The following is a 14462-nucleotide window of genomic DNA, read 5'->3' as shown; positions in this document are numbered from 1 at the left end:
AAATTTAGCTACCATACCACTGATAACGTCATCCAAATCATTTTATATAAATTGTAAAGAATTGGGGCCCAGCACCAACTCCTGTAGCACACCTGTGAGCCTGAAAACAAAACCCCACTTATTCCTAATCTCCGCTTCCTGTTAAAAAGGCGATCCTCTATCCATGGCAATATGTTATTCCCTAAACCATGAGCTTTTATTTTGTGCAATAACCTTTGATGTGGCTTTATCAAATGCCTTCTGGAAATCTAAATTCAACACATCATTAGTTTCCCTTTTGCCACAGGGCAAATTACTTCTTCAAAAAAAAACTCCAATATATTAGTTAAACATGACAGCCCTTTGACATAACCATGTTGGCTCTGCCTAATCACCTTGAATTTATCCACGTGGCATATTATGACAGCTTTCAACATTTTCCCTATAACAAACGTTAGGCCAACTGGCCTATAGTTTCCTGCATTCATTCTCTCTCCCTTGTTGAATAAAGAAGTTACATTAGCTATTTTCCAATCTAAAAACAATCTTTGCTGAATCTGATGAGTTTTGGAAAATTAAAACTGGCAACTTCTTCAAAGACCCTACAATGAAATCCATCAGAGGCTGGTCAACTCATGATTCCAAGAATTTACTCTGTGTGCTTCCTTGATAATTGTAACTTTTGAGTTTCTCCCTCCTTTTCAGTTCCTGATTTACAACCGTTTCTGCAATGCTACTTGTATCTTCTCTAGTGAAGGGTGACACAAATATCTGTTTAATTCATCTGCCTTCTCTTCTTTCTCCATTATTAATTTCACAGACTTAGTTTTTCTGTCAGACCAATATTTTCTTTGTTAACTCTTTTCTAAATTAGCTCAAGAAACCTTTTTCATGTTTTTGGCTAATTCTAACTGTTTACTCCCAGTTCTGAAGAAGGAACACGGGACACAAAATGTTAACTCTGCTTTCTTTCTACAAATGCTGCCAGACCTGTTGAGTTTTCCAGCAGTTTTTGTTTTTGTTTCCTATTATTTCTTCTCTATCCTATGTTAGGTTACTGTTTGGGGGCCTGAAGACAACTTCCACAAGTGACCTTTCTCATGATCATTCCTCATCTCTACTCTGATTGAGGAAACCTGGATATAGAAGCAATGTGAACCCTCTCTGGTGTGTTGAAATCTTCTTTAATTAACAGAGACATTCCTCCACCCTTTCCTATAATCAGTGTGGAAAAAGGTCATTCAGCCCATCAAGTCCACACCAACCCTCCAAAGAGCATCCTGCCCAGACTCAGCCCCAGCCCCCTACCTTATCTCTGTAACATTTACCATGGCTAATCCACCTACCCTACACATCCGTGGACACTACGGTCAATTTGGTATGACTAATGTAACTAATTTGCATATCTTTGGACTGTCGACAGAGACTGGAGCATCCAGCAAACACAGGCAGAATATGCAAATCCTGCACAAGCACAGTCACCCGATGGTGGCACAAACTCAGGTCCCTGCCGACTCCCTAACCTGCTGTTCTTTTCTTGACATCCTTCAATATTCAGGTACAAGTCTAAGTCATCCCCTAGCTAGATCCCAATTATGGCCATTAGACTGCACTTATTTATCTAAATTTATACTACTAGTTGATCTGTTTTATTTTGAATGCTATATGCAAGTTTTGACCTTTTTACCTTTTCTTTCAGTTAACCTATATTGCTAAATCAATCTGTTCAGAGATGTTATTACATTCCTCTGGAGCAGGTGGGACTTGAAGCCTAGCCTCCTACTCCAGGGATAGGGACACTGCCATAGTACCACAAAAAGGGCCCTTTTTGTCCTTTTTATTATTTTTGTAATCTCTATTTCTATATGTTGATTTGCTTTTAGATCTGCATTCTCTGTCCATTCTTGTCATTGCTGTTTCTATTATTTTCCACATTAATTCCTTCCTTTGTCACATTTTCTCCACTTCAATTCACCAGTTTCCTAAATTTGTGTCCTTGCCCTCAGTGATTAGTTTAAAACCGACTCTACTTCACACAAATGCTGTACCAGACCACAATGCCCACATCACATCAATGTTTTTTTTAAATTTCTTCGAGCTGTATACCTCACCACTTGTCCACACATTATGTGGTCCATTCTGTAAGCATTCACCACCATCCTTCCATTCACTCAGTTCTCAGGGTCCTAGCCACAATGTGCCTTTTTTACATCTGTGTTCCTTGTAAAGCACTTAAAGCCTAGCGGTCTGTCCAAGCATTTTGTCACCAATGTTAAAGCTCTCCTTTCATGGCTCAATTCTCACATTCAATTTGAATGTATCTGAGGAAGGGTCACATATCTAAAAAATGATAACTCTGATTTCTCTTCAGAGATGCCGCCAGACCTGCTCAGCTTTTCCAGCAATTTCTGTTTTCGTTTGTGATTTACAGCATCCGCAGTTCTTTCAGGTTTTACCTCACATTCAATTGCTATTTTGTGAAGCAAACTGGGACCTTTAAATTTAAAGGTGGATGATAAAAATGCCAACTGTTCCACGGTCTTTGGTCCCCCACTATTCAAATATTTCTGCAGGAATCCAATTTCTCTTTCAGCTGATATTTTTTATGGAATTTAATTATTGAGCTACATTGACCTCAAGTCTGCGTCAAGAACCTGAAAGTTACTGTAGTGCAATGTCATTCAATCTTTGTGGAGCCATTAAGATGATACCTTAGAAAGCCCTGGCCAATTACAAGCAGCTGAGAGGAAATTGAAGTGGAAGGCCCAATGGGAGCAATCACAGTGATGTCTAGCTGACAGTCCTGACAGGATTGTTGCTCATTCCAACAACATGGCAACAGCGCCTCAAATGAAGGAGCTCTCTGCTCGATTGTAAAGTCATAATTCCCTCATGGCTACATTTGTCAGGCAATGTGAAGGGAATATGACACCGCAAATGGGTGGTTTGTGGCTGTGGCAATTACATGTCACTTGATGACTTTTGTGATGCAATGGTCTCATGGGTTGATACCGGGAAACTGCCTCTGGCCTTGGCAGTGGACCTGAACTGGTTATCCACCACTTCCAGCTGGGTAAGCCTTCAGTGTGCCTATCCCATCTCCAGCAAGACTGTTCAGAAGCAGACATCTATTGGATATCAGATTTAGTTAACTTCTTTGAAAAGTGGATCCTGGTTCTAACTCAACACACTTTTGAGTGATTGGGAAAATTCAAATCCTGATATCAACGGTGCTCTATGTAGCTGTTTATTTAAACTGTATCTATTTATTTCATCCATTGCTTGAACTGACGTGAAAGTTTTTTTTAAAATGTACTCTCAATGTTTATTTTCTCCTCCACGAATTTAACAAGGTTTAAATCATCTGCCCATACTGCCTCAAGTTGGCAATGGAAAATAAAAAGACATTAGGCAGGCCTACCACCACCTTGTAACCCTTGTGACCACTCTAAATATCCCTTCTTCTCACCTGGAAAATGCTACCTCAGTCATGTGAAAGACAGAGATTGGATGTCTGTCTAATTCAATCAAATGAACTTCATATCTTCTTGATAATAAAATGTGAGGCTGAATGAACACAGCAGGCCAAGCAGCATCTCAGGAGCACAAAAGCGGACGTTTTGGGCCTAGACCCTTCATCAGAGAGGGGGATGGGGTGAGGGTTCTGGAATAAATAGGGAGAGAGGAGGAGGCGGACCGAAGATGGAGAGAAAAGAAGATAGGTGGAGAGAGTATAGGTGGGGAGGTAGGGAGGGGATAGGTCAGTCCAGGGAAGACTGACAGGTCAAGGAGGTGGGATGAGGTTAGTAGGTAGATGAGGGTGCGGCTTGGGGTGGGAGGAAGGGATGGGTGAGAGAAAGAATAGGTTAGGGAGGCAGAGACAGGTTGGACTGGTTTTAGGATGCAGTGGGTGGAGGGTAAGAGCTGGGCTGGTTGTGTGGTGCAGTGGGGGGAGATTTTGAAACTGGTGAAGTCAACATTGATACCATTAGGCTGCAGGGTTCCCAGGCGGAATATGAGTTGCTGTTCCTGCAAGGGACTGAGGTGGGTAGAAGCTCACAATCACATTGAAAGGACTACGGTCTTGTGGATTTAAACAAACTTGGAAGACTCACCCTAGCCTTCATTGGAGGGAGGAAACTCCAAGGTGATCCATATCCTGAAAGTCAGTCAAGATTTGTGGTTACGAGATAACAAGGTGTGGGGCTGGATGAACACAGCAGGCCAAGCAGCATCATAGGAGCAGGAAAGCTGATGTTTCGGGCCTAGACCCTTCTTCAGAAATGCTTTGTTTCAGGAGGTGCAGGGAGAAACACTTCTGAAAAGTCTCAATGTTCGGAATGTAGATATTGTCACGGCTGGGGCCAAATTGAGAAGGCTTGAATGTGGACTGTTGTCCATTGGGGATGATCTGGTTCTGTAGGCAGGTACTAAGAAAGGTGATGTGGCTGTAGAACCTGGCTTGCTTCAGGACGTGGTCAAGCAGTTTCAAGGTCGAAGAGATTATGAGAGAGTTGTAGTCGGAGAGAGATCCACTGAGGTTTTTCCCGGAGGGAGGAGGGTAACTTCTTCAGGGAAGGCATCCTTAGAAGAGGCTTCGCAGTGGGGTTAAAATTGTTCCAGAGATAGTAGGAACTGCAGATCCTGAGATAACAAGGTGTAGGGCTGGATGAACACCACAGGCCAAGCAGCATCAGAGGGGCAGCAAAGCTGACGTTTCGGGCCTTTACTTGGCTAGAAAGGGAATTAGGATTGAAGAATCACTTTCAATTGGTTTCTGGGGAATGATGAATCCACTTATGGCATAGAATATAGTATAATCACAGACAAAGACTTTTGGTCAATGGAGTTGTTAAGTGAGGGATCTCTATGGTTTGAAGTATATGCTGTCTAATAAAATTATGCTTCATCAATTGCATCAAGGAAGCTAGGAGGGGAGGAGTCTGGGTGGAGAAGGAATTATGGAGGTGGATGAAAGAACTGTGGAGTGGGAAGACTCCAGTCCAGAAGTGGACACAGAGACAACAGAAGATTTCAACATCATGTCATGCCCGAAATTCATCAAGATGAGAGCATAAAGGGGCAAAATTACATCCTTTTGTGGGTACTGATCATTCTGCAGAGAGAGGAAAGTTGGAGGGTACACTTGACAATAGGTGGGATTAGGAAAAGGGATGGAATCAGCGAGAAGGGGTGGGAGGGAAGAATTCAGAGGAATGTTGGTACCTGTGTGTTTTTGGAGCTTGAGTTCCTTAACACATGAGAGGAATGGGAAAAAGGTTCTTGTTAAGACGTAAAGAAGAAGAAGAATGAAATGGGTGAAGGGGGCAATATGGATATAATGCATTTGGATTTCCAGAAAGTATCTGAAAAGATACCACATGTTAAGCTATTTAATAAGATAAAAGCCCATGATGTGGGGTTGAGGATAGCATGGACAAATTCTAACTGATGGCGATAGAGTTTGGGTAAGGGGGGCATTTTGTTACTTTGTTTAAACCTTCAACAGGCAGCCAGTTTGGGTTTCGCCTGGGCTACTCAACTCTTGACCACATGACAGCCTTGATTCAAATATAGGCAGAGGAGCTGAATTCCAGAGGTGAGGTAAGAAACAGTGACAGCCCTTGACACCAAGGCTGCATTTGGCCAAAAGTAGCATAAAGTACCCTTAGCAAAACTGGAGTTAATGGGAATCGGGGAAAAACTCTCCACTGATTGAAGTCATACCTAGCAAATAGGAAAATGGGAGGTTAATCATCTCATCTGTAGGGTATGTGCAGGAGTTCTTCTGGGTAGTGTTCTAGGCCTACCATCCTCAGATGCTTTAAATGGCCTTCTCTCCATTCTCAACTCTTTAGATTTGTTTTTAACACAGTCACGGGATTTAGGCATTATCAGCTGGGCCAGCATTTACTGCCTGTCCTGAGCAGCCCTTGGGAAAGTGGTACTAACACCACAAATAACAGTCTGGAGAGGGATATGCATCTTGGTAGGAAGGACACAGGAGCTGAATATTATTTAAATGGAGAAAGATTGTAGAAAACTAGAGTGACTTAAGAGTCCTCCTGCACACATCTCAAAAATCTAGCATTGAAATTCAGTAAGTAATCAGCAAAGCAAATGGAACGTGGTCTTTAGTTCAAAGGGAGTAGAACAGAAAAGTAGAGAAGCCTTCCAAAAACTAAACAAAACAAAGTACAAGTCAGAACTTATTGAATGAAAGATATGTTTGCATTGGAGGCAATTCAGACAAGGTTTACCAGGCTGATTCTGGTTATGGAGGGATTGTCTTGAGAGGAAAGGTTGAGTTGGTTGGGACTGTACTCATTGGAGTTTAGAAAAACGAGATGCAATTTTGTTGAAATGTACAAGATTCTTAAGGGGTTAGGCTAGATGTGGAGAGTTCTTCGTCCTTGTGGAAGAGTGATGGACTACAGGCCATGATCACAGACTAAGCAGTCACTCATTTAATACACAGATGAAGAGGAACATAGAACATTACAGTACAGTACAGGCCCTCGATGTTGTGCCGACCTGCCATACCGATCTGAAGCCCATCTAACCTACACTATTCCATGTACGTCCATATGCTTGTCCATATTCCATGTACATCCATATTTCTTCTCTCAGAGGACAGAAACTGCAGAATTCTTTACAGCAGACAAATTTTGAGACTGGGTCATTAAGTATATTCAAAGTTGTGACTGATTGATTTTAATCAGTGAAGGAATCTAGGGTTATACGGAAAAGACAGGACAGTAGAGTTGAGGATTATCAGCCACGACCTCCTTGAATGGCAGTGAAGACTCCATGGGCCAAATGGTCTACTTCTGCTCCTAAATTTTGATTTCGTATGATACAGTAATAGTATAAAACTTCAAATCTTGTAATTTGTATTTGTAGCTATTCACTGGAAGTTTGAATTAATTTGTAGGGCACTGAAACATTATTCTGTTCCTACAACTTATGGCCTAGTGGCTTTTTGGGATCTTAAGTATCATTGTTGCAAATTCAGTGTGTGCCAATGAGGGAAAACCTTTCTGTGCAACAACCAGCTAGGATTCCTGAGGGCGTGGTAAAGGCAAATGCAATTATGGCAAGAGAATTGAATAGCAACTGTAAGCAGAAGTTTTCTGGTTTGTGGGAAAAATAAAGGGGAGTGATTTGCTGCTCTGGAGAGATGAGGCAAACAAGTGAGGCTAAAGGGGTTTGCCTTTTGAGAAGGTGCAAGTGAATTGCATTCTTGACCTGCTGCAGTCCATTTGCTGTTGGTGCACCTACACTGCATTTAGGGAGTGAGGTACAAAATTGTGAATCAGACACTAAAGGAATGGCAATCGATTTCCAAGTCAGGACGGTTTGGAGGGGGACTCGAAGGGGGAGGTGGTCCCAAGTATTTATTGCTCTTGTGATGGTAATGGTATGAGTTTGAAAGGTGCTGTCCACACAACAGTTAAAGTAGGCTCATAACATTAAGATAACAAAGTGTCGGGCTGGATAAACACAGCAGGCCAAGCAGCATCTTAGGAACATTAACTCTATTTAACTCTCCACTGATACTGCAATACCTGCGGATTTTCTCTAGCATTTGGACTTTATTGCTACAGCCACTCATGGTGGAGCTCAACAACACCATATCAGTATATGTGGATCAATATTAAGATCTTCTTTCTGATTACACCAACTATAAGCAAACACAGCATTTTTAAAATTCAGTTTCTACGCAAGGCGTTAATCTGAATGCGTTTCCCTTTACATCTTTCAGCATCCTGAATTGGAATTTTCATCATTCCATCACGACTGCCAAGTCAAAATCCTGGAATTCTCACTCAAATACAGTGACTGCAACAGTTCAAGGAGGTAACTCACAACAAAGTGCTCAGAGAGAGCAATAAATGCTAACTGTTCCAGTGATGGTCACATCACAAAACTTAATCAAAATATCACAGTCCACCAACAAACTCTTCCAGCTTAGAAGAAGGAAAAGGCACAGTCTTCTCAGCCCCCATCATTCGCAGTGGTTGTTCAAATGAATGGAGGCAATAAAAATGTTAAAAAGTAACTCAACTAGTTGCATCTTAGCTTGGAACCATTAAAGCTCATTACATTGGAACTAGAATGAGCTTAACTGAACGTCAAACAATCCTAAATGAAATACAAGAAAAACTTCTCTTTCTTATGTGATAATCGTGGTTATATGAAATATTGATTTAGCAAGATTTTGCAACTATTAGCGAGCGATTAAAAGCCAAATGAATTGTACATAGTATTGTACAAAATTATTGCTCTGTTATACCAAGATTACATCCAGGCAGTTCATCTTAATAACACTGATGAGCTTTTATATTCCCCATTACTAACACAAAACATGTTGTTAACATAATGGAAGAAATTGCCTTTTGCCCACTTGAGTAACAAGATTAACTAAAGTACATCATTTTTTCCTATCTGAGCTGATTAGATTGTATAGGATTGCAAAACAGTGCAACAAATCAAATCTATTTTGCTTCTGTTGCAAACTTTATGCACATTTTGATTATCTTTAAGCTCCACATGGTCCATGATTTATGTTACAGTTGTATAGTTTTCGAACGCATAAGAGATCTTTAATCTAATTAAAGCATTGAGACTGTAAGTACCACTTTAAGAGAAACACTGACTGGCCTACATGAAGCAGTTGGAATAATATCCCATAGGAAAGAGACCTAATTACACTTACAACAGTCATCATGAGATGACCATGAAAAATAATGTAAATCTAGCCTAGAAAGTATTCAGGTACTAAGTGTGTAACCTGCTAAATGTATAACAATAAACAAACAGAGAAAAACAATATGTAAGACAATCAAAATTATTCGTTGCACGATTTGTCAAAGTATAACAACTTTTAAAATCTAAAATTTATTGTAACTATCTCTGAAAGTATTAAAACAATGGGAAATGCCAAACATACGAAAATTCACCTGAAATCTTTGTATTACACAGGCTACTTTGTTAAATTATATATGTTTCAAAATTGTATTAAATAAGAAACTATTATCACGCAAGACAATTGTATCAAACTGCATCTTGGCATCCCACTGTGGATCACTTCCTTACTTAAAAAAGCAACATTATTTTTACAGACATAATGAAACATGAGCAAAGTAAGGAATCATTTAAAATTTGTATTTTCTTTGCCTTCATAATCATCAGTTAAACATACCTAGGTAGTTCATAAAATCTCATTAAAATAGCAAAAGAAAGAAAAAAATACAAAAATTTCCTACCTTCCCAATTTCTCTCTTATTGTGCTATTTTAAGATTTACATAGTGTTACTACAAACAAAAATGAACCTTTCATGTGGTATTTGACCTTTGTGATTATTCAACCTGATCCTCTTCAGATATCAGCAAGCATTTCTGGCAGATCACTAGTTGGAAACAGGAGCCTGAGGTGATCGTTTTATATTTTGCTGTCAACCAAGAATTAAACTTAAGATTTTTCAAGAATGTATGTCGTTGGAGGTGCACATGGAGGAAGAAACATCCTTTTGATGTGGGTGCAACACTGTTTCACTACACCACCCCACTCCTATCCAACCAATTTAAGAATGATTAAGATGGTCAGTCAGCTGAGATTACCTCAAGAAGCAAGGAGCAGCTTTGGCAGATATCTCTCTTCCTCCCATTATTTATAGAATCAATACTAAATTAGACTCGTCATTTTCTTGGAGAGTAAAACTGCAATTTTTTTTAATGCAAGTGTGCCATCTCTTTTTGAACAGAATTGATAAATTAAGTGACCAGAAGTAAAAGTCAAAAATTGTATTTCCACGGATGAAACACAGAAAAGCAACAGTTTCCCATTTGATTTTACTACCATGACTGTATTTATGTATTCACCTAAATTTGATCCGGATTTATTTGTTCAAGTCAAATGTGAGAAATGATCTTGGTTCAGAAGATCAAAAATGTAGAATCAATTTGGGTGAAGATGAAAAATAGCAAAAGAATGATGTTAGAAACAAAAACAACTGTTGGAAAAATATAGCAGGCCTGGCAGCATCTGAGAGTGAAGGCAAAGGTAATATTTTGGGTTTAGTGATCCTTTTTCAGAACCCACTGGATCAGAAACATTTCTGTTTTTGTTTCCAATTACCAGCATCCAAAATTCCATGTCCTTTTTAAAGGAAAGATGTCACAAGTGGGAGTTGTTTAAAGGCCCCATAACTGCAGTTTCACAGGACAGGATATAAATAATCAAATAATCAGATAATAATGGACTGCATGAAAGGTACGGCAATAATCTGGGTAACTTTAATAGTCGCATTAATTGGAGAAGTCTACTTGCTGAAGTAGCCTGAAGGGAGGATGAATTCATATGATTGCATTTGGAACAGATTCTTACTACAATACATTCTGGAAGACATGAGGGATCAGGCTACTTTGGACTAGATATTGTTTAAGGAGAGAGAATTGATATTAGAGTAAAGGATCCTTCGGACAAGGGTGATCATAACATGATGAAACTTCACAATTAAGTCTGAGCAAGAAACACAGGCCTATAACTAAAACATTTAACTTAAATTAAAACAACAATGTGTATCTGATGACAGCGTTGGTTAAACTGGAAAAGGACTAAAGGCTCAAAAGGTAAGATTTTGAAGATGCAGTGGCAGGCATTTAAGGATAAGTGTGAAGCTGGATGAACACAGCAGGCCAAGCAGCATCTCAGGAGCACAAAAGCTGACGTTTCGGGCCTAGACCCTTCATCACAGGGGGATAGGGAGAGAGGGGGAGGTGGACCGAAGATGGAGAGAAAAGAAGATAGGTGGAGAGGAGAGTATAGGTGGGGAGGTAGTGAGGGGATAGGTCAATCCAGGGAAGGAGGACAGGTCAAGGAGGTGGGATGAGGTAGTAGGTAGGAAATGGAGGTGAGGCTTGAGGTGGGAGGAAGAGGAAGAACAGGTTAGGGAGGCGGAGGCAGGGTAGGCTGGTTTTGGGATGCAGTGGGGGGGGGGAGGGGGAAGGGGATGAGCTGGGCTGGTTTGTGATGCAGCGGGGGGAGGGGAAGAACTGGGCTGTCCGTCTTCCCTGGACTGACCTATCCCCTCCCTACCTCCCCACCTATACTCTCCTCTCCACCTATCTTCTTTTCTCTCCATCTTCGGTCCGCCTCCCCCTCTCTCCCTATTTATTCCAGAACCCTCTCCCCATCCCCCTCTCTGATGAAGGGTCTAGGCCCAAAACGTCAGCTTTTGTGCTCCTGAGATGCTGCTTGGCCTGCTGTGTTCATCAAGCTTCACACTTTGTTATCTTGGATTCTCCAGCATCTGCAGTTCCCATTATCACAGTCATTTAAGGGGCTAGTTCACAACTCTCAGCAGAGAACTAGAAAGATAATCTCCCAAAGGATGCATTACCTCTGGCTACCTAAGGAAGTTAAAGCTGGTATCAAGGTTGAAAAATAAAACACATTGCTGTGAACTTAGTGGTAGGGCAAAAGATTGAGAAAAATTTGGAAATCAGCAAAGGGTCACTAAAAAGTAATAGAAGTTGGAGTCCGATTGAAATCTAGTAAGAAATACAAGAGAGATGGTAAAGCTTCTATACGCATGTAAAAGGAGTAGCTAAAGTGAACATTGTCTTTTAGAAGACAAGGCTCAGGAATTATTAATGAGGGACAAGAAAACGGCAGACGCTTTGAGCAAGTTCACGCAGTCCCCAGGTTTTGAACTGGTTCTATTCTAGAGTCTGTTCGCAAAACAATTTAAACATAAGTCAGAACATAATGCAGGAAAACAAAGGAGCCTTTCATAAGTACAAGAAATGTTTGTATGTCAGGTCGTTAAAATTGTATCCCTGTATGAAATTGCATTCAGAAGCACGCATGTTCATAAGTCAAATGCTTGTAAATTAGGGATCCCTGTATTTGTATCCACTTCCACTCAGAAGATTTTATAAAGATCTCAAGACCAGTTGAAAAAAAACAAAAAAAGCAAAACTGGTGGAGGAAATTAGGAGAATCATTATACTACAGAAAAAGTATTGGAAAGACTAATAAAACTTAAAACACAATTCCCTAGATTTGATGGTCTGCAGTCAGAAAATGGTCTTAAAATAATAGCCTGCACAGATGGTGAATGCATGTAATTTGCTAGATACTGCACAGGTCCCAGTTTGGAAATATGCACATGTAACGACTCCATTCAAGAATGGGGGGGGGGGGGTGCAGAATGGAGGGAGCCTTCAACTAGATTCAACCTAACATCTGTACCAAAACCCAACAAACGTAACGAATCAATGGGGTGTTGCTTGCATTAGTTTAAAGAGAAATGTTGGCCCCCAACACTAGAATAATTCTTTGCTCCTTAATTATCTCCATGGGATCTTTGTCATACATCTGAACCACCATGTCTGGACATCGAGCAGTTTTTCCGCCTCCATGCTTACTTTTCTAACCGTGAGCCTAACCGTCCCTCCACTGACCCCTTCACCTGCCTCCAACACAAGTCCTCCTCCTTGACACCACCCCCAGGCCTCCTACCCTCCCTCGACCTCTTCATCCCCAACTGTTGTCAAGATATCAATCACCTCACTCTCTCCACCCCTCTCACCCATTCTAATCTCTCCCCTGCAAAACGTGCAGCCCTCCGCTCCAGTCCCAACCTCACCATCAAACCCGCAGACAAGGGAGGCGCAGTTGTAGTATGGCGCACTGACATCTACATGGCCGAAGCCAGATGCCAACTTTCCGACACTTCCTCCTACCGCCCCCTGGATCATGACCCTGCCTGAGCACCAAACCATTCACAACCTCATCACCTCAGGTGACCTCCCACCCACATCCTCCAACCTCACTGTACCCCAACCCCACACCACCCGCTTCTATTTCCTTCCCAAAAATCCACAAACCTGCCTGCCTTGGTCGACCCATTGTCTCTGCCTGCTCCCGCCCCACCGAACTCATTTCTACCTATCTGGACTCCATTTTCTCCCCCTTGATCCAGGAACTCCCTACCTATATCCGTGAAACCATCCACGCCCTCCACCTCCTCCAGAATGTCCAATTCCCGGTCCCCAACACCTCATTTTCACCATGAATATCCTGTCCCTATACACTTGCATTACCCATGCAGATGGCCTAAAGGCCTTCCACTTCTTCCTGTCCCTCAGACCCGACGAGTCCCCCAGGCCAAACTCCTCCTCACCTTCAACAACTTCTCTTTTGATTCCTCCCACTTCCTACAGACAAAGGGGGTGGCCATGGGTACACGCATGGACCCAGGCTATGCCTGCCTCTTTGTAGGTTACGTGGAACAGTCCCTCTTCCACACCTACACTGGCCCCAAACCCCACTTGGTCCTCCATTACATTGATGACTGTATCAGTACCACCTCGTGCTCCCAAGAGGAGCTCGAACAGTTCATTCACTTCAACACCTTCCACCCGGACCATCTCCAACACATCCCTCACCTTCCTGGACCCCTCTGTCTCTATCTCAGGCAGCCACCTAGAAACCGATGTCTATTTCAAGACCACCAACTCCCACAGCTACCTAGAATACACCGCCTCCCACCCACCTTCCTGCAAAAATTCCATCCTCTATTCCCAATTCCTTTGCCTCCACCGCATCTGCTCCCAGGATGAGGCATTCCACTCCCGTACATCCCAGATGTCCTCGTTCTTCAAGGACCGCAACATTCCCCCCGCAGTGGTCAAGAGCGCCCTTGGCCATGTCCCCCACATTGCCGGTAACTGATCCCTCACACCCCATCCCCGCAATAACGTCCAAAAGAGAATCCCCTTTGTCCCCACATACCATCCCACCAACCTCCAGACACAACGCGTCATCCTTCGACACTTCCGCCATCTACAATCCAACCCCACCACCCAAGACATTTTTCCAATCCCACCCTTGTCTGCTTTCCGGAGAGACCACTCTCTCCGGGACTTCCTTGTCCGCTCCACACTCCTCTCCAACCACACCACACCTGGCACTTTACCCTGCAACCACAGGAAGTGCTACACTTGCCCCCACACCACCTCCCTCAGCCCCGTCCCAGTTCACCTGCACATCCGCCAAAGTGGTATACTGCATCTGCTGTACCCATTGTGGCTTCCTCCACATCAGGGAAACCGAGCGGAGGATTGGGGACCGCTTTGCAGAACACCTACGCTCGGTTCGCAATAAACAACTGCACCGCCCAGTCGTGAACCATTTTACTCCCCCTCTCATTCCTTAGATGACATGTCCATCCTGGCCTCCTGCAGTGCCATAATGATGCCACCCGAAGGTTGCAGGAACAGCAACTCGTATTCTGCTTGGGAACCCTGCAGCCCAATGGTATCAATGTGGATTTCACAAGCTTCAAAATCTGCCCCCCCCCTCCCCCCACCACTGCATCCCAAAACCAGCCCAGCTTATCCCCGCCGCCCTAACCTGTTCTTTCTCTCACCTATCCCATCCTCCCACCTCAAGCTGCATCTCCATTTCCTAC

General features: G+C 42.5%; 1 protein-coding gene across 4 annotated transcripts in view; it reads right to left on the bottom strand.

Moving 5' to 3' along the window:
• Window positions 1–14462, bottom strand: part of kiaa1328 (KIAA1328 ortholog) — a 170349-nt gene that overhangs the window by 95450 nt on the left and 60437 nt on the right. The window lies entirely within an intron of this gene.

Source organism: Stegostoma tigrinum, chromosome 1 (genome assembly GCF_030684315.1).
Source record: "Stegostoma tigrinum isolate sSteTig4 chromosome 1, sSteTig4.hap1, whole genome shotgun sequence".
NCBI classification, from domain to species: Eukaryota; Metazoa; Chordata; class Chondrichthyes; order Orectolobiformes; family Stegostomatidae; genus Stegostoma; species Stegostoma tigrinum.
The sequence above is the reverse complement of the archived record's forward strand: the minus strand, read 5'-3'. Positions and strand labels throughout refer to the sequence as shown.